This window comes from Leptidea sinapis, chromosome 34 (assembly GCF_905404315.1).
Source record: "Leptidea sinapis chromosome 34, ilLepSina1.1, whole genome shotgun sequence".
Taxonomy (NCBI): domain Eukaryota; kingdom Metazoa; phylum Arthropoda; class Insecta; order Lepidoptera; family Pieridae; genus Leptidea; species Leptidea sinapis.
The window spans coordinates 3,823,063-3,849,923 of record NC_066298.1 but is presented as its reverse complement, the minus strand read 5'-3'; the positions used below and the strand labels follow the sequence as shown (position 1 = coordinate 3,849,923).

Here is a 26,861-nt window from a genome sequence, read left to right as displayed (position 1 = left end):
TATAGCTCGGTCAAACTTGTTTACATGCCACTACTAAGTAAGCATGCCTTATATCGGCACATCAGGCCACTATAATTACTTCTTGTATAAAATAAGTAAGAACTAGAGTATAGAAAATCTGCCTACCTAAACAGGTAGTTCTTTAACCATCAAAATTGTGTATCAAAGATTGAAAGGAAAACATAATATTTTTCAAGTAATCTGTTAAAAAAAATTGAATTACAACTACCCACATTATCGTATTTTTTTTATTATGGCCAGGAAGTCAACACTTGTTACCTGTTTTAAATGTAAATGTTTAACATAAATTTGTGTAATTAATCCCAGAAGTTATACAAGTTATCACTTAAAAAAAAAGTTTAGATTTGAAAGAACGGCATCTTATGTCAATATCCTAATATGCAATATTGGGGTTGAGCAGGTTATCAACTGTAAAGTAGATCCTCTAGAATCTAGATGAAGCCACAACCTGAGAGTTGATCAAGACATATCAAGATTTATGAACCTTGTGTCACTCGAACGGTTGGCTCAGTTGGAATAGCGCTTGGGGTCGCGGGTTCGAGTCCCACATCGTTAATAAATTTTGTTTTCAAATTTAATTTATGTTTAACCTAAAGTTAAATTTAAAACAATTAAAAACTAAAATAACAACAAAGAATGTAGGAAGCTAAGTGATAGAATAAAACTAGTAATCTCAGGTGCTAAAATTAAAAGAGATGTTTCTCTTACCCTCTTGTCTAGGCCAGGTCCTGCACACCACACAAAAAGATGATGAAATAGTACGGGTAGTAATAGTAGTATATATAAAGAACCATACTGTATTTGCTATTTCGATTACTTTACGGACATTTTGGCTAGGAACCTAATCATTTCAAAATAAATAGCAATCGTATTTTAATAAACATTAAACTTAACTGTCCAAAACATTATACACGATCTATAGATACATTCTTTATCCCTGTTCGTAGAACTAATTATACTATCAATTGTTTTATTATAAGAGCATGCAACACTTATAATAATAATTATAGTCACTTAGACATTTTTCACAATATGTCCAACCGATAAATTTGATAAATTTTGTTTCATTTGTATTTTTGTTTACTTTTTTCGCCTTATGTTTAATTGTATATCAAACCGTTATATTTTGTATTATATTCACTCCTACTTTGTTTATATTTAAGTGGAAACTTTATTGGCTTGTGTAATATAAATTATGTGTTACAATGTGTATATAACTTAAGCTGTTTGTTTTCCAATAAATAAATAAATAAATACACATTAATAATGCGAAATGGCGGTTACTTTTGACACTGACATTGTTATGATGCAAAACAACTACTAATTCATCTTTTTGATACTAGATTCTAGACTCGGGAACGACGTATAGTGATGTTCTATCAAAGCAATAATTTTGTCGATTCCTTATCCATCAAGGATAAACATTGTCTTTTTCTTTATCTCTGGAATGGGTACCTGATTTTTAGGTTACATCGGCCTGCATCATAATGTTAACATAAAATGGAGTTAGGAAGAATGGTGCCTCGAATTTGAAAATTCCTATATATCTCATACACATAACTACTCGTGAAATATTTTTTTTGTATTTTTGCGGATTAACTTGTATTTTATGTTATTTTTGAGGAGGTGGTGTACAATACTTAGCCAACTCTGGGATTTCTTCTTTAACTGAATACTGGCATCACAAGTGTTACAATTATATCCTAATAAAATAGCCGACTGTACTAAAGTAACTGATCGATAAAAATATTATATCTAACCTCAAATTAGGTAACAATATTTTGAAAATATTATCCACAATAATATGACATAGTCGGGTGACAGAAAAAAGCCATTAAGAGACAAACTAAAACAGAGGGGTAATTAGCATTTAAATCGTTTTTTTAATGTCAAAATTACATTTTTGAAAAAAATGTTTCGATAGATAATTACGATATCTACAAACTTTAATAATGAAGCAATTATATATATATATTGTTTTATTTAGAAATTATTCATTTAAAAGTACTTAGTGCGGTTTTCTTAAACTTTAATAATGGAACATACAATCTTAATATTATATAGTACCACGATACACAACCTCAACCATCATACAAGTAATTGTACCTACCGAGATTCAAACCCTGGACAGGGAAGCTAGAGAGCTTACAAAAAAACCTCAAGAATACCAATTTGATTTTCATTTAAATAAAGATTAATTGTGATAAGGTTCTATAGTGGTCTGTAATGAAGTAAGCATCACATAGAGACCAGCACTGCAATGTTAAACAACATGTATTACCCAATAAACACAAATATTTAATTAAAAAAAAACTATTTCAACGAAAATCATTCCTTACAACGTAGAGTGACAACCTTGAATACGTTATTTCGATGAATATTTATGATTATAATGTAAATTGAAATCTTACGTATAATGTCCTAAATTTTATTTAAACAATGGAGTTTTGTAATGGCGCTTTGGAGTAAAATTTACTGTTTTTTGGAACGTAAAGGTCATTGCACCATTTATAATTATTTTCTTACAGAATTAATGTGTATTATAAATTAACACGTTTAAATCTGTTTCTTTCTATTTCATTGTATCAGGGTTATATTTAAAGATTTTTTGATGGTCAGGTACTACCAATAGTCTGAGAACTATCGATTAAAATTACCTTTTGTCACACCATAGAAATAATTTAAAATGCAAGTTTCATACTTATAAATCATTAAGACAATTTATAGCATGATTTTTGAACTCTAAGAGACTGTGTTTTTATTCATAATATTGACTATATTTTTTTTTTTTGAGAATGTTATGAATTTTAATTCACTCTATTTATCTCATTTTATCTATAGGCAAAGTTAAAATTTGATTAATAGTCTTTCCGATACATCTAGTTTGTATCTTCTAGCAGCTATGAATCAATAATTAATCAATTCATACATTTTTTTGGGTTTAACGATAAAAATAATCGGTATTTTTTTACAAATTAAATTTGTAAACAAAATTTATGAACGATGACTCGAATCAACGACCTCAAATGAAAGATATCATTTTAAAAATAACAATTTGAGTATTGTTTTGGTAAATTTGGTAACGAAGTATCGCTGCCTTATGCCGTAGAGGAGCCCAAGCGAGGATTTTGTGATTTATTTACAGGGGGATACCTTCGTCTTTATGACGGTCGAGTAAATTCCTATTCAATATTGTGGGCCCCTATTAATAGTAGTGCCACTGCGGCCATAAGAGAATAGAATATCCTAGTTTGGAAGACAGTAATAGAGACTGAAATTTGTTGACATAATCACTGTTAATCCACTGGCACAACAACTAAATAATTTAGCAAAGGTAAGAGTGAGCCTCAATGTACTCAACTTTAATAATTGGACGTGGACAGGAACCCAAAAAATATTTTTTTTACTTTATTCATAATTATGGCGACCCATGTAGCCCAGTGGTTAAGTTAGTTTCTACTACTACTCCTACTGAGCTAGAGATCCCTCGGTTCGAATCTCGGTAGGTGCAAACATTTATATGAATGAATAATAATATGAATTAAGATGAATATGGATGTTTATTTCCAAGTCATGGGTGTTTATATATGTAAATACATATATATTATGTATGTTTAAGTAAGTAAGTATGTTGCATTAAATATATCGTTGTCTTGTACCAATAGTACAGGCTTTGCCTAGTTTGGGGCAAAGTTCATTTGTGTAAAAGTGTGTCAATATTATATTATTAGTTATTGTTTTATCTGTTCATTAGTCTCGCTAAAACTCGAGAACTAATTTGGCCGATTTGGCTAATTTTGGTCTCGAATTATTTGTGGAAGTCCAGGGAAGGTTTAAAAGGTTTGAATAAACATGAAAATGTTAGGATTTAAATAAAAACAACAATTATGATTTTCCTTTGACGTGTCCCCCGTCGTTCGGAAATCAAATTGAAAGAATAGTTGAAAATGAATAACTTATTAGAATATTTATATCTTTCTAAATTTCTCAGGAGGTAATAAATAAACTTAATTTAAATAATATCTATTGTAGGTAGATTTACTACAGTTGTTAACTATCTATCAGATTATTTTATATTTATATTGATAAAACTTAAGTTGTAACGCAAATTAAATTTCAGAACGCAAACAGTATTATTTGACATTTGACAACAAACTATATGGAGATTGATAAATCTTAAATTTTGTAAAAAACTAAAATTTCTGAACCTAACCGCACCACAAAACAAAATAAAGAATATAGTTTATCAGAAAGCTTTAAATCTCTGGTACTACTGGTCCGATTTGAATGATTCTTTCAGTGTTGGGTAGTCAATTTATCGAGGAAGGCTATGTTTTTTTTTTTTCAAAATTAGGGATCCGTAATAAAATTGCTATTTTGTAACACAAGGTGTAAAATCGAAAACCTTTTTTTGCGTGCGCTGCAAAAACTATTGACAATAGAACAAAATGATGTACAGGCTATAATATACGCAATATTTTATTACTTATAAAACTATCGCGTGAATTATACTTTATATGGCAAAACAACGTTTGCCGGGCCAGCTAGTTGATTATAAGACTGTATCATTACTGTTTGTGTCTATCAATATAAAATTGAAATCTTATAAATAGCCATTATTTCAGGAAAAATCGAAAATAATAATAAAATTTCATTCACACCGAGTAGTTTTTAAGGATTGCCTTTGTTTGTTTTAAGAATATTTTATAAAAAAGTGTAGGTTTCTTATTTATTGATTGGGGCAGTACGACGTCTGCCGGGTCAGGTAGTTATTAAATAAATTTCTCCCTATACGACCTAGGAAATCAATTCCCTAAGGCGTTCACCTAAATTATGATAGTCTATATCTATCTTTGAACGAGTTTTAAGCACGAGGAGTAGTAAGTAAGTAGTAAATAGCTCTACGTGACTCGCAATATTCTTACTGAGTGTTCTCACTTGGGCCACTCTTGGTATATTGCTAGATAGAGTATAATACTAGATTATGTCCGAGGATAAACGAAACTACAGTATCATTTTTGTCAGGTGAATAGATACATTTTTTTTATGACAGTAAGGGACGAGACGAGCAGGACGTTCAGCTGATGGTAATTGATACACACTGCCCATTATAATGCAGTGCCGCTCAAGATTCTTGAAAACCAAATAATTCTTAGCGGCATTACAATTGCACTCGTCACCTTGAGACATACGATGTTAACTCTCATTTGCCTAGTAATTTCACTAGATACGACGCTCTTCAGACCGAAACACAGTAATGCTAACACATTATTGCTTCACGGCAGAAATGGGCGCCGTTGTGGTACCCATAATCTAGCCGACATCCTGTGCTAAGGAGCCTCCCACTGGTATGTTCATATATATATTTGTGTAATTTTTATTTTACCGGCAAAACATATTTTCACAAAATACACTCTTGCTATATCTAGAGGGTCACCAGTTGAACAACGGGTGATCTTCTGGGATATCATTTTATTGAAAAGAGCGCAAAAAAAAGAATGCTGGGAGAGTTTCTTGCGCCGCTTCTTCTCTCTCAGAGCGCCATTTGTTTTAGAAACGAAAAGGCAGTGTTAGAAATGACAACAAAAAGAATTCGAAAAGAATCAATTTTGAGAAAATAAATGCCTTTTATGCCTTTTTATGTTGCCATTCATACCTTTTTATCTCAGACATAAGATGAGCTGCTATTATTGTTAGCAACGGATGGAAACTAGTCAAGCCTTTGACTTTATATGGCACCAGGCGCTTCTCTTGAAACTTCCATGAAGGTTTCCCAAGATTTTTGCTAGGTAAATATAAAGTTGTCATTAGTTAATAGTTAATTAATGGCAACCAAAACGGCTTATATTTTAAAACGACCAACTACTCAAAATATTGAAGATTGTTGTATTACAAATGTAATAAATCGCATATTGGATAAATAAGTATTCATTTTATGTTGTATACACCTCTCGTAGTACGGGGGATATTACAAAAAGTATTTACAAAACAATTTGCAATTTAATTAGCAGCGTTTTATGTAATGTTAGATCGCGTGCGCTCAACCAAACGGCAAATGTGAAATAGCAATGAACAGCGTTCCCGTCACGAATCTGACCGACTCTATTTATTTATTAAGTCTATGTTGCGTAGAAACAATAATTTACAGTTAAACTAATCTTATTTATAAAACACTGTCTCAAAAGAAAATTTATATTTATTAAGCTCACTTACGTAACGTGATTTTTGAAACTGTTCAAGTAAAGTGAAAGTATTTAATAACCTATTATTTCGTTATGTTACCTTACGGCGATGTTTGCGCGGGCAATTATAGTGAATGAAATTATTTCTCCAATTATATTTTAAGCAACGCGTACACAAGGATGCATATTTCACAGTATTATTTTAAAGTAAGGAATCCCCAAAGTGTACTTCATTAATGAAAAAACATTATTAATAGCTTACTTTTTGTCGTTTTATTACATACTAGCTGACCCGACAGACGTTGTTCTGTATATAATAAATAAAATAATGTTTTTGTATGAATTTGTCAATAATATATCATAACATCAAAAATTACTTCGTCAAATATGCACCCTGCTGTCGTAATGAAATTGTTTCACAGCTGAACTGTCAAACCGTGCGTCAATTAATTCTCTCATAGAAATTATGTATGGACACATCAAAGAAAAAACAAATTTGTTGTTTTTATTTAATTTAGCAGCATTTTGCTATTTATTCACCTTTTAAACCTTCTCTGGACTTCCACAAATAATTCAAGACCTAAATTTGCTAAATCGGTCCAGCCGTTCTCGTGTTTTAGCGAGACTAACGAACAGCAAAACATTTTTATATATAACTAGTGGACCCAACAGACGTTGTCCTGTACACATGTTTTAAATTTGAAAAATCGGTCCAGCCGTTAGGAGCAGTTCACTAACATACACATGAGCAGGAGAATTATATTATATGGGCGGAATTAAGAATCTAAAGCAATCTCAAATTCACTGAAACAAACAAAAAAGTCATCAAAATCAGTCCAGCCGTTTAGGAGGTAGTTTAATTGTGAATCTAAACCATTTTCGAATCCACCTGAAGACACACACCAATCTCAAATTCACTGGATCACACAAAAATATCATCAAAATCGGTCCAGCCGTTTAGGAGGTAGTTCAATTGTGAATCTAAACCATTCTCGAATCCACCTGAATACACACAGAAAGTTTCATTAGAATCGGTCCAGCCGTCTAGGAGGAGTTCAGTGACATACACACGCACACAAGAATTATATATATAAAGATAGATAAACTTTATTTTGAGACTTTTGTTACTTTTGTTTATTAAAGTATTACTTGGACATTGTGAAACAGCTCCTTAATTACATAATAATTATATTTGCCAAATAATAAAATATTTTTCATTTTTCTATAAGTATGGTCCAATAATTAAGTAACACCCAAAAGTTGTGATGAAGGAGGCTTTGCCAATAGAGGGAACAATTTAAAATGGAGGCTTATATTGCAGCTACAGAAGTACAGTTTGTAAAAAAAAAACAATGTTGGAAATTTAAGATTTTCGTGTTTTTATTAATACATATTTTGTTGCACTTAGTACTGCAATTTTAATGAAATGTCAAAGTAAGAAAAAAATGGTAAACGAAATTCTTTTTAACTTACCGCTAAAAAAATTGACAATTTTAGGGACCTTCCCTGACTATTCCCGCGCCTTGACAAAACATTCAGAACTTGATATATTCGGTGGTGGGCTGGTCAGGTTTAAAGAAAGTGTTGTTAAACACTTAGCAGGTACTCAATCTGCAATTGTCAAATAAGTAGTTGTTTCTTTTTTTTTTCGTCTTCATTATTTTAATAAGTTAAAGTTATAATTTGTACTTTAATTTTTTTATTTTGTTTTTATTATAGCTTAGATAGTATTAGTTCTATTTTTCAGATGTTATCAGGGAGTATTTTTTGTAATTTTTATGTTCACCATAATTGTCGTATACTTTAGAACTACTAATTGTAACATTAGATTAAGAAAATTGTATTGTATATGATGTGGTGATAATAAATAAATAAATAAACATAGATTTTGAATACAATTCAGACCAATTCGGACCAAAGAAATCTCAGAGAGCTCAAATAACACAAATTATATTTTTGAGCTAAAATCGTCAAAAGTACAATTTGAAGTTGCAGGGATTATTATGATTTCGTAATTGTAAACGATATGATATTAGACTTTTTCTCTATTAACTCGGATTACATAGTATCTCATAACAAAGCTATATCATATATGTTTGAACGAGCAATTCTTGTATATATATATATATATATATATATATATATAAATATATAATCTGAATCTCGGAAACGGCTCCAACGATTTTCATAAAATTAAGTATGCAGGGGATTTCGGGGGTGATAAATCGATCTAGCTAGGTTTCAATTAAAAAAAAATGGTTTTATCCATGTTTGAATGAGAAACAGCTACAATAACATTAGAATACAAAGGTAAATTTCGCCACTATATACAAGACTATTATAGCTCAGATGGGACATTGGGTGATCCGGAAAGCAGAAGACCCCGGTTCGAATCCAGATGTCCTATTAGTTTTTTTTTTGTTCAAGTTTTGTACATTCTTAAAAATCCGAGCAAGGCTCGGTCGTCCGGATATTATAACTTTAAACGAGCAATTCTGGTATATATATATGTGTATATGATGGGACATTGGGTGATCCGGAAAGCAGAAGACCCCGGTCCGAATCCAGGTGACTTTTGTGTTTGTTCAAGTTTTGTACTTTCTTAAAAATCCGAACAAGCCTCGTTCGTCCGGATATTAAAGGTCTATTAGCAAAAAACTATATGAAACTTAGTCTTACAAATCTTTTAGTATTAACTTCTGATAGTATAATAGTAATAAGTACTAACTAGTAATTGCATTAAAACTTGAGGAATTAGTAGTCTCCAAGTAGTAATTTACCAGTGGGAGGCTTCTTTGCACAGAATTCCGGCTAGATTATGGGTACCAAAACGGCGCCTATTTCTGCCGTGAAGCAGTAATGTGTAAGCATTAATATGTTTCGGTCGCCGTAGCTAGTGAAATTACTGGGCAAAGGAGGCTTAACATCTTATGTCTCAAGGTGACGAGCGCAGTTGTAGTGCCATTCAAAAATTTTGGGATTTTTCAAAAATCCTGAGCGGCACTGCATTGTAATGGGCAGGGCGTATCAATTACCATCAGCTGAACGTCCTGCGCATCTTGTCCCGTATTTTCATAAAAGAAATCTACGTAATTGTGACTGTAAAATATGTTATGATTACGAAAAATGTTATTGAATGTAATTTAAATTGTACGGTTTATGTGCTCATTTGCTTGATAGTGGCTGGTATTTGAACAAGTGCAAAGTTAACACGAGTATGCAATCGTGTGTACGTTATTCAATCAATAATAATTAACGCACTCACGCGCGCCCAATGTCGGTGTGTTGGTGTGATTGCGTGTGTGTGTGAGCGGCGCCTGCGCCGGTTCGTGGCAACTCGGAGCACGTCGATACGTCGACATTGGCCGGTTTCATAATGTATCGCTGTCTTACTTGATAGCTTATATATGTATCTATCTATATTAATTCCTATGCACTTGTGTCATACGCATTGGTTGTTCACGAACTTAGTAACTAGGTACCGTCGGCATAATGAATACTGATATATGTAAATGCATTAGGACAAAACTGTTCGTTACATTTTATCTTAGGGAATATGAAATTAGCTATCAATAATAAGTTGTTTGGTTCAGTTCTTGTGGCAGGCTTCTCCGTGCTTGCTTATTTAATCGCTTGTGGCAGTGTCATGGTGCGGGTCGTTCCCTTGCCTAAAATATGGAGAAGTGAAGGCCGGTCCTTGTATTGTTTTCGAGAATTGATGCTGTTCTTGGTTTTATGGTAAGAAATATAATAATATATTGTATCATAATGACAACCTGTTTAGCCGAGTGGTTAGCGATACTACCTACTAAGCTAGAGGTCCCGGGTTCGAACCCCGGTAGGTGCAAGCATTTATATGATGAATATAGATGTTTGTTTCCGAGTCATGGATGTTTAAATGTATTTATGTATGTTTATATGAATATATGTATGTTTAAGTAAGTATATTGTATTTAATATATTATTGTCTTGTAACCCATAACACAGGCTATATATGCTTAACTTGGGGCAAGATAATTTGTGTAAAAAGTGTGTCAATATATATAAAAATACTTCTTAAAAAATATGCTCGTATTGGTAGGATATGCATATATGCGCATAATTTTTTATTTATTTTTATTCTGTGATTTAGTGTAAACTTTACTCCTTAAATTTTTTTAAGTATAATTCTTCTTTACTTTGCAGTAACTAACTCAAGTAATTCGAAGTGTTTGAGTATTTCGTAGTTTCATTTCTATCGTGGATTCATAAACGAATTCAATTGCTCTTTTCATTATAAGCGGCAACAGCAATACTCAATTTGCCAAAATTGCGATTTATAAGATACAGCTCACTGACAGACAGACGGAAGGACACTTAATTGAGTTTCCGCTGGTCGTTGTTCGAGTACGGAACCTTTAAAATGTAGGATAGTTCAGTAGTTGCTGATATCATAATTATTGGGTAAATGAGACGTGTGTAATAATCACAGAATTACAATATATCAGCGTATAGACAGCGTGTGAGGAAAAGAACATCTCTAACGTAGATACAACAAGATAGATAAATAAAGCGAATCGATTGTTACTGTAACCGATTTTGATTGACAAGTCGTAAAAAGTCAGCCACGCTTAGAATTAGTATTTGAGATATTAAACCACAAGCTACCACACACACAGACAAATGAGAATTGGTCATGCACTGACGAGATGTCAGGTGGGCTATACGCTAGTGTATTAAGTTCATGATAATAAAATTTTTATTCATTTCATAACTTTATTATTATTTCACTACACAGTAAAACTTTTGTTAAAAATAACTCATTGCTTAAATGGAAGAGCGAAGACACCTGGTACAGGTAATATTAAACGATATGTTATGTTTTTAAAGTGATAACCCTCACTTCTAGGAATAATGCACAAATAAAATTTGAAAAACAAAATTTTATGAACGATGCGGGATTCGAACCCACGACCTCCAGCGTTCCATGCCGGTGCTCTAACCAACTGAGCTAACCGTTCGTGTACCGCCTCGTTATAAAATTCTGTTTTCTTTGTTCAACTCTCAGGTTGTGACTTCATCTACAGGATCTACTTTACAGTAAGCTCAATTGGTTAAAGCACCGGCACGGAACGCCGGAGGTTGTGGGTTCGAATCCCGCATCGTTCGTAAAATTTTGTTTTTCAAATTTTATTTGTGTACAGGTAATATTGCCTAAAAGGTGACTCCGGCCACTAGCTGCTGTAAGCCTTTGTTTTTAAGAAAAATAAATTATTATTGAAGTTATACTTCTTTAGGTGCGTTATGAAAAAATTATGAGTGTGAAATTTTAAGATGCGCGCGCAACACTATAACACAAAACTAACAGGGTGAAGTTGGTTCCTAAAATTTTTTGCCGTTTGCGACATTCGTTATTTTTCTTTTGGTTTTTTCGTCCAATATTAGGATAGGCAAAGGGTTCAAGCCCGTACAGCCATATTCGTTATTTAATAATTATTGTTCTTTCTACAAATGCAGTATCGCACGAGGAAAAAATAATTTTAAGGATTTTTGCTGTGTTATGCCAAAGAAGTATAACTTCTTGCGTGAATACATAAGTACACACACACTTTTATAAATAGTAGTGCAGTGATAGCAGCAGTGATATTGGCTGCGCATGCGCACTGTACCCCGCGTCCACCAATGTCAACAGTGATCGGGTTCTGTTGGGAGTTGTTACAACTAGCGAGCTATTTCTGTATGTCACACCGCGTGAGTCGCTGCCGCTATAAATACACGCGTGTCGTGTCCAACTTGCGACCGCGTGCCGCACCGTCACCGCATTGTGGCCGCAAACTCGCCGCATGCTAATTGTCTAATATTTTCTGAATTGATAACTTCTTATGGGGAGGTAATCCGCTTCGTAACGTAACACACTACGGCGCCAGTCTGTCTGGCTTCACTTTCTCTCACACTAGGCTCTTCCTTTTTTTTATGAAAATAAGGGACGAGACGAGCAGACGTTCAGCTACTGGTAATTGATACTAGTGCCGCCCACTGGTAAATGATGTTTCGCAATACCAAACAATCCCGCCGTTCATAGGATGCTGGATCGCCGACAGTTGACAAACTCTACATTGCATGGTCAGAGCTTTCGAGATTTCATTCGAGCTCACCAGATCATACATGAGAGCAGTAATGGCGATATCAGATCCTTATAAAGGAGAGCTTACAACGTCAGCCGACTCCCTCGATAGCGCCTAGTTTTTCCGAAACAAATTCTTATACTAATAATGATAATAAATTATATATTTCGACGTGTAGTCACAAAGTAACTTAAAACCTAGTGTTAGTACAAGATATCTTAATATCTAAACCTTCCTAATCTAGGACAGGACCGACTTGTTAGCACATGTATCTAACAGCAGTGGTTCAGGTACTGACAATCGAACCTGTGATATAATGGGGGGCTAGCCCAGACCCTACGCAAATGGGACATACACCGCTTACGCATAGTGCCTCAGCAAACATCCCTGACGTGCTGCAGTCCCAATTAAATTCTGAAGGAATTATTATACTGAACACGCAGGGCATTGTACTGCTTCTGCGCATAGTCGACCCACAGACTGCTCGCTTAAAATGCTTTTGTCTTCCAGATAACCAAGATGCAGTTAGCTGGTACAAGTGAGTGTTGTCACAGTTAACCTGAAAAGCATCCCCTTTGACACTTTCTTCACGCCAACTCTCAGAAGTAATATTGGTAAAGGCGCACCTCTCCACATAATGTCCTACTTTTATTATACAAAATTATATGAATTGGCTTCGTTTTCGTGCTCTTCCTCAAGGTATAAGTATAAATTTAAAAAATTGATACTTTCCCAGTCTTGACTATAAACAGTTATTTTTCAATTAAATTATTTCTAAGATATTTTCATTTAGTAACGCATGGTTTTTAGTATATTTACTGTGTTTTAATTTATCTATACTAATATTATAAAGAGGAAAGATTTGATTGTTTGTTTGTTTGTTTGTTTGTATTGAATAGGCTCTGCAACTACCGAACCGATTTGAATAATTCTTTCACTGTTGGGAAGCTACATTATCCCCGGTCGATATAGGGTATATAACATTTTCAAAAAAATTAGGGATCCCTACTAAAAGTCCAATAATGTAACCCAAGATGTAGAAATATGTACGCGAACGACGTCGCGGGGTATCAGCTAGTTTCCATATATTTTATCATGTATATAGATAGATATATTTTTTATCATGATACTGGTCAGATCTGTGGCGCTTAGCACGCTCCAAACATTATCTTATTAAATGTTCTTAGTGAAACCAGTTAAGAAAACATCATATTACATTTATATTATAGATTTAAAGTAGACTTTATGTTTTTTTTTTAAATTTCATGTCTTTTCCATGTTATATATGTGATGCTTCTGTTTTGTTTCCAAATAAATAAATAAATAGGCACGCACTGCCATACAGCTGCTATATATTTTGGAAATGTTATATATTTAATTATTATGTTAGTTTTATTTATAATTATAGTTCTGCTTAATATTTTTGTACCTCTGCACTGTATGTGTGTGTCAAATGTGAGTGTTGATATGAAAAATGACAAACAAATAGAGCCTTCGCACCACTACGTGGCGGCAGAAAATGCACCACTTTGTTATCAATATAGCTTTTCTTTTTCGAGATGAGGAGAAAGAACACAACTCACAAACTATTTTGTTATGTCTATTACAACCATTGTAAAATACTATAATTTACCTTTGGGGTTCGTATATGTTCTTCACGAACTCTACTATTTCCGAACATATGGTAGATTCAGTAATCGAAAAGAAATATTTATAGTGTCGATTCAAAGGCGCTTAGTTTTAGCCATTGAATAAAGTATACATAAGTCTACTTGAGTTTGACTAACTGTACAAAATACATCATTTCCGTTCTTATATTTAAATTATAATTTTGATAACCGCGTGGCTGACAGCAGGGCCCGTGCCACGTGGCCGCTCGCTTCACACACACACACAAACACACACTTGCAGATATAAGTGATACACACACCTCACATACCCAGAGCGATAACCCCTGGTGACTGTAACATTACTTTTATCAACTTCAACTTTTATTTATATTTTAAGTAAAATAACGTTGCAAATTTTGTAAATGAATCTAATAATTTACTTCTGATAAGTATCTTAAGTGATATTAAGTAAAGTAACTAGCCCTCTTGGTCCAAAATGTACTATGAATATTTTAAATTATTTACAAATTCACTAGTCAAAGGTGAGGTTTTTAAAACGCTTTTTATTAGCTTCACCTGTATGTATGTTTGTTTGTAACCGACTCATTTTGTCGCGATTTTGAGCCACTTTCCGGCCAGATATCGTTTAAACTTCGTAGATTTATCGAGGACTTATGACAATACATTAATTTGATAAAATAATTCCATTTTTCAATTTGCAAAATAAGATTTATGTTAATTTTTATATTTTTTAGGGATTAAAAACATCTTTGAGCGAGCCGTGAATTTTATTTTTTATAGACACAATAGTTAACGGTCGTAAGAGCAACCAGAATAGTTAAAAATCACTTTTATACCTCTGCAACTAAGTTATAGAGTAAAATATTCATATGAATCAGACTAAACAAGTACCTATATTATAAATATTGTTGTGAGTAAGTCTAGTGGAATCTACCTTGTATTCGTATTACCAATAAGTTTTATGTTTTTAGTGCTGTGTACGCCGTACTTATTAAAATATTATTATATTATATTATATTAATAAAATATACAATATTGTACTGTCATTGTCATTGCTATTGCTATAAAATAATCATATACAGTCCTAGGCTGTCGGATCACTTAGATATTCAGCTGTGGAGTAGTAAGATTTACGATAGAACCATTTTTTAATAAAACAATTAAAATTATTTATAGATAATGCCTGAACAGTGGAACTGGGACTTTATAAATGTGTATATATTTACCCTTAACGTTATTATTAATCTTATGATGAGCCTACTAGATTTAGTTACAAGCAATCCCTTATTTCTAATTCTAATTGTTACGTGTACCAGAATACTACGAAAATCTGTAAAAATACTTGTGAAGAAGTGTGTGTGATGTTAAGTACCTAATAAATAATTATAGTATATATTGTAAATAAATGTTAAAATATTGTTTGCTATGCTCGGAGTTTCCCTGCGAGATCCAATCAGAAATGAGGAGATCCGTAGGAGAACCAAAGTCACTGACATAGCCAAGATGGTTGCGAAACTGAAGTGGCAGTGGGCAGGGCAAATAGGTGACAGATGGCGGTTGGGGCAGTAAGTCCTCGAATGGCGACCACCTACCGGAAGACGCAGTGTTGGTAAGCCCCCCACAAGATGGACCGACGATCTGGTCAAGATCGCCGGAATACGTTGGATGAGGACAGCGCAGGACCGACAGAAATCTTTGGGGAATTTCTTTTTCCAGCAGTGGAAGTCTTCCGGCTGATGATGATGATAATGAAGTTGTTAAAATAATTGATCACAAAATACCTTGACTTATTTACAGTGTATCCGAATTGATATTTATTTTTAATTATTATATGAACTTGTAAACTTACAGTTTTCCTCAAAAAGTTTACAAGCAAGTCCCAGAAATACAGTTGAAATAACAAAATTAGATTTTAAATTTAAGGTAAAAAAATTATAAAATTATACAAAAAATGTCAAATAAAATAAGTCCAAAGTTTTAAGTCAACAAAAAACATACTGCACTCGTTACTCTTTTGAATATTTTATGATAACTTAATTTATCACTTTTTTCTCTTGTTTTTAACTTAAATAAGTAAATGATTCGAGTTTTCTTTAGTGTAAATACCGGCGATATTTGTCTTTTCGACAACAATTCGAAAACAATTCGACACGTGTTTCGCCTCTACACGAGGCATCCTCAGGACGTGTTGATTCGCCAAAATCTGGCACGAGACTCTTTCTTTAGTGTTAATTCCGCCAATATTTGTCTTTAAACAATTCGACACGTCTTTCGCCTCTACACGAGGCATCCTCAGGACGTGTTGATTCGCCAAAATCTGGCACGAGACTCTTTCTTTAGTGTTAATTCCGCCAATATTTGTCTTTAAACAATTCGACACGTCTTTCGCCTCTACACGAGGCATCCTCAGGACGTGTTGATTCGCCAAAATCTGGCACGAGACTCTTTCTTTATTGTTAATTCCGCCAATATTTGTCTTTAAACAATTCGACACGTCTTTCGCCTCTACACGAGGCATCCTCAGGACGTGTTGATTCGCCAAAATCTGGCACGAGACTCTTTCTTTAGTGTTAATTCCTCCAATATTTGTCTTTAAACAATTCGACACGTGTTTCGCCTCTACACGAGGCATTCTCAGGACGTGTTGACTCGCCAAAATCTGGCACGAGACTCTTTCTTTAGTGTTAATTCCGCCAATATTTGTCTTTAAACAATTCGACACGTGTTTCGCCTCTACACGAGGTATTCTCAGGACGTGTTGACTCGCCAAAATCTGGCACGAGACTCTTTCTTTAGTGTTAATTCCGCCAATATTTGTCTTTAAACAATTCGACACGTGTTTCGCCTCTACACGAGGCATTCTCAGGACGTATTGACTCGCCAAAATCTGGCACGAGACTCTTTCTTTAGTGTTAATTCCGCCAATATTTGTCTTTAAACAATTCGACACGTGTTTCGCCTCTACACGAGGCATTCTCAGGACGTGTTGACTCGCCAAAATCTGGCACGAGACTCTTTCTTTAGTGTTAATTCCGCCAATATTTGTCTTTAAACAATTCGACACGTGTTTCGCCTCTACACGAGGCATTCTCAGGACGTGTTGACTCGCCAAAATCTGGCACGAGACTGAATTTTTATTTCGGATTATTATTATTCATTTGGATGATTATGGATTTCCGCAAAGTGGCGTTACTTTGCGGAAATCTTCTTCAAGAAAGACTTCAATAAATTTTCTTAAATAAGTAAGTCTAAGCCCCTTATTCATAATAGTCTGCTAACTTAAAGCATTGCCAATTCTCACTCTGTCTTCTTCTATTGACCTAAGTTAGAATGAGAAAAAACACTCCTAAGCGGCTGTTTAAAGTTAGCGTACCATTATGAATAAGGGGGTAAATGTTTGAGTAATTTTGGTGTATCACTTTACATGATAATATTGTATGAAATATAATGTATAATCGTGAAACTGTAAATATATATTAAAAAGAGTTGCGATTAGTTTAATTATATTATTAAATTGAAAATAATTTAATTAAGTTTATTAGTTTTGATGCGCTATAGTAAGGCCTATCAATCAGGTAGTCTTATAATAAATTTATTTATGCAAGCAGTTTACGATCGTATTAATAGTAGTGGTTGAGTCGAGGGTCGGATGTAAAGGTCAGACAGACATAGGAGCTGTTGTAACTGCCACTCGCACCTTGATATTTTGAACTTGAAACCTTGTAACACTTAAACAGCCGTTGGTAATGTATTCATGAATAGTAAAATGCATTCCTAGACTAGTTTTATATGCAGACATTGTTCACAGGGGTGGATCTACATGGTCTCATGGCCCCACGGATATAAAGGGGCCCCAGCACTCATTGCAGATATGAATATCAAGAAGAAATCTAATCAGACAAAACCTATTATTTTTTAATAATGTCTTTACAGTTGCTATTTTTGTGTGATATATATCTGAATATATATAAATCCAGTGTCTTGTTTGTTCCCAGTGAACACCTTTTGATTTTAATGGGGATTTTCGTGGAGTGCAGTTTAGTCCAACTTGAGATTGATTTTTATTTCCAATGTTTGTTTTTTATGGACATATTCTATATTATTGACGCACGGCTTGACAGTTCTGCTGTGAAACAACTTTATTATAACAGCATATTTTATGAAATAATTCTTGATGCTATGAAATATTATTGACAAATTATTTATTATGTACAGAAGAACATCTGTCGGGTCTGAAGTCTGTATAGGTCTGGAGCCCAAGCCTAATTATCAATGTCGTAAGATATAAAAAAAAATCGGCGGGAAACAGGTCTTGTTTTTTCACGCGTTTATTAATTTCTTCAAATTTGCTAAAATTGTTAAAAATGTCTATGTTATACTACTGTTTATTTCCTCGCAATCGAAATGAAAAGCAGAGTTTATAACTCGTACACAAAACCATTTTATCCTCGACTTTACTATCAGCTAAAAGTATGCTAAAAGTCTCAGATAAATATGGTTCGTTTTGTGCACTCTAAAATCTACTATTTACCTACTACCTTTATTCTTATACCGACTATATATTATCGAAGACAGTTCTTTGCCAGGCCTTAGTTTATCAATAAGACTGGGCCCCACAGACTCACCATTCGTCTCTGATTGTTTACTTCATGAGGATTTCCACTAAGGTTAATGTATAGGTAATAAATAAACACAGAACTATGCAATAAAATATTATCTTATGTATAAAGTTCTCGTGTCCCGGTGTTTGTTACCAAACAAGTTGTTGGTGGGTCTGAGAATCGGCCAACATCTATTTTTCATACCCCTAGATGATAAAGGTCCCACACTTAATATATTTTTTAATTTTTTTTATTGTATTATGATTCAACATTTAAAAAATACATACAACTTCAAATTTTCCCCCATCTACGATCAACACCTATTTTTGTATCGCGATTTTAATTCCATCCACAGATACGCAATAGAGTTGCAAGTAGTAAGATAAATTTTATGTACTTTTTATGGCAATAGAACGTTTGCTGGGTCAGCTAGTACTATATAGTATCAAGGAGCTCAAACTCACGCTTATTAATCTCCATCGAATTTAATCTCGATGGTCAAGATCGGATTTACGATTGTTTGATTTGAATTGAAAAGGCAAAGATGTGTTCTTTACACTATCTAGCCTTGGACAGGGGATGGAACTGCTACCAGGTACACCAAAAGGATGTACCTTTTTTATGGAGAAGCAGAACGAATGAGCGTATGGGTGGTGATGATGTTAAGTGATGACCGTCGCCCAAATTCTCCTGCAATACCAGAGGAACTCCAGAAGCGTTTTCCAAACGGTCGTCCTTTAGATTAAATGTACGCGCTTCTTTGAAGTTACCCATATTGTATGCGACTTTGGAAAACCGCACAAGGAGGCCAATTCCTTAGTTTGACTAACCAGTTGAGATAGTGAGATAGTAAGATAGAATCGCCAAGGTAAATCAGGCCACCCTAAGCACACTTGATAACGAGAGGTCATTGCAAAAGCGATCGCAAGTCTTCGCTTTTGCATCTACGAACACAGAACCTTCAGTGAAGTCAGTGCATCCTACATTGATACATAGCCAATAACCATAACGATGAATCGTTCGACTTCCACAGAGATCTGTCGTGTGCATTGTTGCAACGCGCCCGTGCGCTTCCGCGTATAACGCTGAAGGTGAATTACCCAACAAAGCACGTTCGTCGCGAAGACCCAGATACTGCTTATTTATATTCTAATTTAAATTAAATAATATTAAAGCACCGCCAATATTATGGATGCTTCAAATGCTATAGAGCTTGAAACAAATACTGAGCAATTCTTGTAAATATAATCTGAATCTCGGAAACGGCTCCAACGATTTTAATAAAATATAGTATACAGGTAGTTTTGGGGGCGATAAAATCGATGTAGCTAGATTTATATTTAAAAAAATGTAGTTTTATTCGTGTTTTAATGAGAAACTGCTACAATAACATTAGAATACAAAGGTTTACTTCGCCACTATATACAAGACTATAATAGCTCAGATGGGACATTAGGTGATCCGGAGAGCAGAAGACCCCGGTTCGAATCCTGGTGTGCTATTAGATTTTTTTTGTTCTAGTTTTGTACTGTGTAAGCTTTACTGTGTTTCGGTCCGAAGGGCGCCATAACTAGTGATATTACTGGGCAAATGAGACATGACATCTTATGTCTCAAGGTGTCGAGCACAGTTGGAGTACCGCTCAGAATTTTTCGGTATTTCAAGAATCCTGAGCGGCACTGTATTGTAACGGGCAGGGCGTATCAATTACCATCAGCTGAACGTCCTGCTCGTCTTGACCCTCATTAAGTTGGTACTGTCTAGGAGCCGAACTAATTCCTAGCCAACAGATATGTTTGAAGCGTTTAAGCAAAAAGCAATCATATATCGTGAACTTATAATGTCAAGAAAAGCCGCAACAAGAGATAGTTGAATACCTCATTCTGCCCGCCATTGAGGCTTTAACAAAAGCTAAAAACAACGAACCTGATAGAGAAAACTCAATTGTAAAAAAATTACCCACCAAATATTGCCGGAAAATGGAAGGAGCTGGTGGAGTAGGAGCACCCACCCCGATGTTACAGAACTACTCCGAAAACGCGGAGATTGTTTACAAGCTATGCATTATATCAAAATGATATTAAATACTCAAGACATCTCTGCAAATCTTCTATATATAAAAATGAATTGCTGTTCGTTTGTCTCGCTAAAACTCGAGAACCGATTTGGCAAATTTGGGTCTTGAATTATTTGTGGAAGTTCAGAGAAGGTTTAAAAGGCGAATAAATAGGAAAATGCTGCTAAATTAAATAAAAACAACAAATTTGTTTTTCCTTTGATGTGTCCATACATAATCTCTATGAGAGAATTTATTGACGCACGGTTTGACAGTTCTGCTGTGAAACAATTACGAGAGCAGGGTGCATATTTTACGAAGTAATTTTTGATGTTATGATATATTATTGACAAATTCATATAAAAACATTATTTTATTTATTATATACAGAACAACGTCTGTCAGGTCAGCTAGTCATTAATATATAATAATATGCTATGAGAATAAGCTATCACGAAGCCTGTTGGTTAAGGATACAAGTGTTACTTTAATACGTTTGATATTACTGGGTGGGACGTGTTAGTAGCTGAGTTAGTTCAGCACAATATTTTTACAGCCGGTCTTTACACTGTCGAACTGCGGGCGCTAGTGTGACTGTCTACTTACCGCTGACCAGTAACCACACACTTCCAAGCTTATCAACGATTTTGGATAAGTGCCAACCATTGCTTATCTCGGTGTGTTATCGATACTCCTTTGTTGTGTATTCACATCTAGTTTCGACTGATAAGACATAATTTATAGTTGCATTTAACGCGAGGACAGTATCGTACCTACCATTAATGATAACTTACTTTTGGATATCGTTTTTATGACACTTCTATCTGCATTGTCTCATCACTTTTTGCTGAATAAATCATATAAATGAATAGGATATTGATCGATACAAGACAAATATATCAAAAAGCCTGGGAGCCACAAAACCTTTCATAATCATTCGTTATCTAAATTATCGATATGTCGATATGCTAAAAATATAAATTGATACATCACTAATTTAAAATACAGGGTGTTGTAATATGTGGTGTGGTTTGACGACGAGGAAAAAAAAATTACTCGTAGTTACAAACTGGTGTGTGAATACAAGTGGTAGGCTCCTTTGCACAGGATGCCGGCTAGATTATGGGTACCACAACGGCGCCTATTTCTGCTATGAAGAAATAATATGTAATCTTTATTGTGTTTCGGTATGTAGGGCTCCGTAGCTATTAAACTTACTGGGAAAATGAGACTTAACAACTTATGAGCGCAATTGTAGTGCCGTTCAGAATTTTTGGGTTTTTCAAGAATCCTGAGCGTCATTCTGCATTGTAATGGGCAGGGCGTATCAATTACCACCAGCTGAACGTCCTGCTAGTCTCACCCCTTATTTTCATTAAAAAAAACTATTAATAAAAAAATACCATGAGTCCAAAATTGGGAATGCACCCAATTGATTAAATCTGATTGATTTGAATACCTCTGTACTCTCCACATAAAACGTATGTTAACTTGCACATCAGGCTTCTGTATAATAATTACTTAAAACTGCCTCAAGTATGATAGCTTGTATCGAGATCGAGTCAATTTCCGGTCGAATCAGGGCTGCCGCGAGTAGGTAGTCAAGATATGCACGCGATGACTTTATCTATCTATCTATATATATAAAAATGAATTGCTGTTCGTTAGTCTCGCTAAAACTCGAGAACGGCTGGACCGATTTGGCAAATTTAGGTCTTGAATTATTTTTGGAAGTCCAGAGAAGGTTTAAAAGGTGAATAAATAGGAAAATGCTGCTAAATTGAATAAAAACAACAAATTTGATTTTCATTTGATGTGTCCATACATAATTTCTATGAGAGAATTTATTGACGCACGGTTTGACAGTTCTGCCGTGAAACAATTTCATTACGACAGCAGGGTGCATATTTTACGAAGTAATTTTTGATTTTATGATATATTATTGATAAATTCATATAAAAACATTATTTTATTTATTATATACAGAACAACGTCTGTCGGGTCAGCTAGTATTATCATAAAGTTTAATAAATTACCAAATTGTATGGAAATATGACATTTTTTTATGTAAGTATAATATTAGTGATGGTAAATATTGACGTATTTCGTTGATCAATATGATTTGGTCAATGAATTACATAGTCTTTTTTTAGTATGATATTACATTGTAACCATATTATTATAAAAAAAAAGGAAGCCCGCTGCGTTTCTTACGCACGTTCTTCTCAGGTCTGAGGCATTTCTTTTTCGAATGGGTTGTTTGAATCGGTTTTTGGATGGGTTGTTTTTGAGTTTCGATAAGTTATATACCTTTCCTATTTTGAATAAAAATATTTGAAATTGACTTTGAAATTTGTGTCTCTTATAATATATTAACTAAGAAATAATTAGTCAAAACAATTAGTAGCCATTACAAAAGACTTCATCAATGCGAGTTTAGTAGATAATATTTACAACAAGTTTTTGTTCGCTATTAATTAATAATTTAATTAAATCCGGTAAAAAATAAATTTTGCTTTGACAGATGGCGCTCCCTAATAGACTAAACACATGTTCACACACCAATTGGCCGGGTGTCGTACTCGGCAAAGACTGTGCTTGTGCTATCATGTGCTTATGCTATTATTGAACTCAAGCCGCTGAGACGCCCAGCCCAATACAATGCAGTGCCATTCAGGATTCTTGAAAAACCCAAAAATTCTGAGTGGCACTACAATTGCGCTCGTCACCTTGAGACATAAGATGTTAAGTCTCATTTGCTACGGCGCCCTTCGCACTTCGCCCTCACACACGACACTTCACCAACAAACTTCATATTTCCATTGACCACTTATTTAGTAAGATTCACGCGTTGGTGGTAACCCTAGACCAAATCACCCCCCCCCTCGCAGTGGTCAGCGCCCCTCCCCCGCCAGCGGGCCGTGTTGATACACAGATAACGTCAGATGTTATCAGAGGTCTATGTGGCTGTTAAATATGGATAGATTACGACTATTAACAAACATCGGAATGTGAATAATAAACACTTTAGTAAATCATTCAACTTTTTAAAGTCGGCGGAAAGAGCTCGTTAGAAATGCCGAAGATACATTTTCCTAAAGGGCCAGCAAAGTTCTTATGATTCCTCTGGTGTTGCAAGTGTGGGATGTGTGTCATGTTTTTCCAGCAGTGGTATTAACGTTATTTCGAAATCGTTGACATTAAATTCTGAACCTGCGATTCTATAATTACTTAAGAGTGGGTGGGGGGCAGGAGATTCATAAACAGGTTCTACCTAGTTTGAGCTCCTGTCTGTAGTTTAACATTTTAAGAATAATATTTGCATATAACTATATGTCACTGCTTGTGGTGGCGACACAGGACGGGTCGCCCCCTTTCCCCTAAATATGGTTGAGAGAGGCGATGGCTGGCTCATGCGTCATGCTCGTAAACGGGCGTTGCTTGTGGTGGCAGGATGATGCTGTTGGCGGAGGCTCGGCTTGAGATTCTTAAAAGTTATTATATATTTTTTTTATATAATCGCTTATAAAATGCTCACAGAATACCTTTATTTATTAACAGTGTGTATTGATGATACAGCTACTGTACTCGACAACTTTTGTTTTGTATTAATTTATATTTACTTTTATGATTTACTCTTGTAAGGCATTAACTATTTAACGCATTAGATTCAATAAAAAAAATTTTTTGTCATTCATAAGTGTCATTTCCGTGACCTACATGAATAAAGTGATTTTGATTTGATTTGATTTGACATACTACATATTAGAACAAATAAATGTTTTTGTATTTATTTATTTTGTATTTGTCCTATTTACGTTTTGTTCTAGATTCGTGTTCTTCCATCATTTGCCTTGAACGTTAACAGAATCGGAGTCGCGGATTAGCGACATTTGAACGACAAGCTCGCACAAAGGTAAAGGGTTAAAAGGGTTCTCTACGCCCTTTAAATGATGTTTTAAGTTGTCAACTCAAGTAAACGTCAAAATTTTGCAGATGCAGGGAGATTCCAACAATTCGTTCTTGTTACGAGAATACGCAACATACGATTTCCCTAAATCTGAATATAGCTTCGTCTCACTTCTTCACAATCAGAACTGAACCGTTAATTTGTGTTAAAAGAATACGAAAATTAACTTTCTGACATAAGGTTGTTTAGATCCAATTCTCGTCTTGTTACGAGTCTGTTATCTGTATACGACCACCATCACAGTGACAATTTGATTCCAGTCGATTGCGATACGACCCCGACCACGTCGCCCTAAGCCATTCACCCTGAGACTGTGTAATTAATAATGTCAGATTTAAAATAAAATGATTCAATTCCAAGTAGATTTTTCTATTGCTTATGGAGATTCAGATTCTACTATCCTCTCGAAATATGCATGAGATCTGAGAAAAACCGGCACCGAAAACTAAGCAGGTCTCTCTTCTTTTTAGATCAAATCACATTCATTACATTGCTTACTTTATCATACATTGATTTCTTTTACTTAGAATATCAACAAAGTGTCAATTGCAGACATGTTTTGTCTTCAATATTAGCAGGTCATTAATATAGATTAGTAATATGAACGGTACAAGAATAGACCCTTGCAGTACCCCCAATCATGAGTATGTTGTACGAGTATATACCTTTTACCTATACAATAAATAGAAAAGTGTGTGTGCTTTATGTACGCACGCAAGATGTTATACTTCTTTGGCGTAACGTAACAAAAATCCTTACAAAATATACTTCGTGCTATTTTACGTTTGTTGAAAGTACAATATTGTAATTAATTAAGAATTAAATACCAATGAAAATATAATAATATAATCATAATTTAGTCGTAAAAATTCATTGTGATAATATTTTTCCCTAACGCGGCAAAAGAAATATAGCTTCAATAATATAATGCCTCTGAACTAAATATGAAGTTCTGGTTCTTATCGTCAGGATGACATGTGATTTCCTTCATTTAATCCTATAAAAGTAGCAATTGGTTAGAGTGAGAGAGGAGGAGCCTGGCTAACGCTACCGTATGTGTTAGAGAAAGGGAAGCAAGACAGACTGGCGCCGTAACGCGTTACGTTACGAAGCGGTTTACCCTCCCATAAGAAGTAATCCCATAATGATGTGAGGAATTAGGTCATTCATAATCCTTAGATTATATTATTATCTTCACTTATGTTCCCCTGGTATTAATAATAACCGATATAATAAAGATTCATTCAATACCCACAATATAAAGTATTCAGCGAACCCAAAGAGTTTTTGTTTAATGAAAATAAGGGACAAGACGAGCAGGACGTTCAGCTGATGGTAGTTGATACGCCCTGCCCATTACAATGCAGTTCCGCTCAGGATTCTTGAAAAACCCCAAAAATTTAGAATGGCACTACAACTGCGCCCATCACCTTGAGACATAAGATGTTTGTCTCATTTGCCCAGTAATTTCATTAGCTACGGCGCCCTTCAGATCGAAACACAGTATTGCTTACACATAACTGCTTCACAGAAGAAATAGGCGCCGTTGTGGTACCCATAATCTAGCCAGCATACTGTGCAAAGGAGCCTCCCACTGGTAAATTATTTTAATTTATTTCAATAACATCAAGCAAGCAGTATGTTTCCCCTACGCAACACTCGTGAGCCCTTGCTATCGCGTGTATTGCACCGTTATTCGCTTTCAGATCAAGTTCGAAATCTCCTTAAAAACTTGTCCAATGACGGCCTACACCCACTTTATACCAGCCAGTGAACACTTATGTGTCGGACATTCATATTATTATGCATGCGAAAGTTGGAAAGATATTTGTTAGTTCGCAGCTCGTATACAGGGTGAAATTTATATTATTTAGTATGTCAAGGCTGGAGAGACTGATGGTAACAGGGAAGGTGGAGGGAAGAAGACCAAGAGGAAAGAGCCCCATGCAATGGACTGATCAGATTCGCACTGCCCTTGAAACCACTGTTCACGACGCTTTACACTCTGCTTCCGACAGGGGCAGATGGCGGCAAATAATACTCAACAAAGTACTCTGTCGAGATAATCACGACCCTCAGCACTGAGGAAACCGACGCGAGGAGGAGGAGATTGTGTCTAGGCGATATTAACTATTACAGATATCAAAAAACTTTAAATTGATATCTGAACTGAACTCATTAGGCATGAAGAACAGAATGATTCTCAAATGTGTCCAGGGCATGCCGGAATCATAGGCAATGAAATAGCCGATGAGCTCGCAAGAGCTGGCGCTAAAGCAGTCCAATATGGTCCGGA

At 34.7% G+C, this 26,861-nt stretch overlaps 1 long non-coding RNA gene across 1 annotated transcript; it reads left to right on the top strand.

Annotated features, from left to right (window-relative positions):
* Window positions 1–23,647: 23,647 nt before the first annotated feature.
* On the top strand, window positions 23,648–24,924 carry LOC126975023 (uncharacterized). The gene is made up of 2 exons (XR_007731619.1): window positions 23,648–24,511; window positions 24,592–24,924. It is a non-coding gene; the product is annotated as an uncharacterized LOC126975023 (long non-coding RNA).
* The last annotated feature ends 1,937 nt before the right edge of the window (window positions 24,925–26,861 follow it).